We start from the raw sequence: 2,500 nt of genomic DNA on the forward strand, positions 1-2,500 counted from the left end.
AAGAAAGAGAAAGAGATAGAGAGGCAGAGAAGAAGAAAAAGAAGAAAAAAGGTCCAATAGAGAACCAGGCAAAATAAAACACAAAAAATCAATATATTAGTATACGTACACTGAAGTGGATAGGTATACATACACGTAAATACACAAACAAGCGTATATATAGATCCACAAGGGATAAGTTAGACCGTATGGTTAGATAGACAGGGAATTGAAAAAGAGACTGATTGTGGATGCGTACAGATAGACAGGCTGATGTATGCGTCTAAATAGGAATAAGAATTCCGAGGAAGATAGAGAGAGAAAGAGAGGGAAGAGAAGTAAAGAGGAGAGACGAGATTAGAGGAGGAGAAAACAGAATAGAAAGGGAGATATGAAAATAGAATAGAGGGGAAGAGAGGATAAGAGAGAGAGGGAGACAGACAGAGAGAGGGAGACAGACAGAGAGAGAGAGAGGGATAAGAGAGGGAGAGAGAGAGAGAGAGAGAGAGAGAGAGAGAGAGAGAGAGAGAGAGAGAGAGAGAGAGAGAGAGAGAGAGAGAGAGATAAGATATATATATATATATATATATATATATATATATATATATATATATATATATATATATATATATGTGTGTGTGTGTGTGTATACATGTATATACATGTATATATATCATATATATATATATATATATATATATATATATATATATATATATATATATATATATATATGTGTGTGTGTGTGTGTGTGTGTGTGTGTGTGTGTGTGTGTGTGTGTGTGTGTGTGTGTGTGTGTGTGTATGTGTGTGTATGTGTGTGTGTGTGTATACATGTATATATATGTATATATATGTATATATATATATATATATATATATATATATATATATATATATATATATATATATAGAGAGAGAGAGAGAGAGAGAGAGAGAGAGAGAAAGAGAGAGAGAGAGAGAGAGAGAGAGAGAGACTAAGAGACAGAGAAAGAGAGAGAATGAGAGAGAGAGAGAAAGAGAAAGAGAAAAAGAGAGAGAGATAGAAAGAGAAAGAGAAAAAGAGAGAGAGAGAAAGAGAAAGAGAAAGAGAGAGAGAGAAAGAGAGAGAGAGAGAGACAAAGAGAAGGAAGTGGAATAAAGAAAGAAAGAGATACTAAACCTGCAATAATTAATTCGGGCTCCACCAAACCGTACGTTACACCCCTCAGTCCAGTATGCAAGGATCTAATTTCAGTAAGGAAGAATCATGAATATTGCAGAGCGCAAGATAACTCTCAACTCCCCGTATCAGCACAATGAGATCACTGCTAAAAGACGATGCTATTCTCCATCTAGTGCTGACAGATTAAGAGCAACTGTCACTACCATGGACGCCGCATCTGTCAGAGCCGCAGAACATGGTATAGTGAGAACTACAGTACAAGGCTGGAATTTCTTCGGGGGTGTCTGGTACGATGGGTAACTTGCAAGCAGGAGAAATCTTTTGTCTAAGAAGAATTTCGCTCTATCCTCTTTGCTTAGACGTCCTTATCGTAGACCATTCGGTATAAAAAAAGAAAGAAAGAAAGAAAGAAAAAAAAAATTCTTAACCTTCTATCTCATCCGTGGATCTGAATTAGGGTCTCATTCGGAGATCTGTCGACACCTTCCAAGATATAAGAATCACGTTGAGTTACCTGCTCACGTCCTAGCGCTTGTTCAGACTTGTTCAGTTGTTCAGACAGTCTGTAGGATTCGCGGTCTACAGGTCATAACTTACCATGAACACCGACTCATTCTGTTCTAGCTACCCATGTCAAGATGGGATCCAATGGTAAATACAAGGGCTGGATCCAATACGAGGGACATCCAACACTCCTTAGTTGGTGGTTACACAACCCTTCGCGTCGACAAAGCTTCGAGTGCAACACCGCAGCATCTTGCAGCGCTGAGGCAAGAATGCGAGACGAAAGGGTGGGGGATGCAGGCGAGGCCAGGGACCGGTGCGTGTTCTTCAAAAGATAACAAGTCATGTGGCTTTTGGCTTTCGTGCCGATGAACCGGCAGCGAGGTGAGTGTCACGCTCACTCCAGAGGGAATGTGGACTGGCTGGCCATTGCACTGGATAATAAGTGTTAGTCTTTCTCAGTGTCACAGGCGATCACTACCGACCAGGACACGGACAAGTATCTGGCTACATTGACATAGAATGGCGTCCTACTATACGTTTTTACTTTGAACTGTCAGTAGAAATGTTAGTCTTACTGATCCTTGACCAGCACCGTTTATTCTTTATATGGGAAAAGTCTTCCCACAATACATTCCAAAGACAGATCTATATACCTGGCATACCTGATGCAGTACAACAATTTATATGGCTAAGTACAAATGGACCAAAGAATAAAATAAACGTTCAAGACAAAATGTAAGATCAGAGAAGTAAAAGCGTATTACCATCTATTTGGACTCTGTTCGCCATGTTTCTACGATCTTTATCTCTGAGGCATTACAAATGTTCTTGCCAAATAACTAAAAATAAT

The sequence above is a fragment of the Penaeus japonicus genome, unplaced genomic scaffold (assembly GCF_977035675.1).
Source record: "Penaeus japonicus unplaced genomic scaffold, GWHDUDI00000001_assembly GWHDUDI00000022, whole genome shotgun sequence".
In the NCBI taxonomy this organism is placed as follows: domain Eukaryota; kingdom Metazoa; phylum Arthropoda; class Malacostraca; order Decapoda; family Penaeidae; genus Penaeus; species Penaeus japonicus.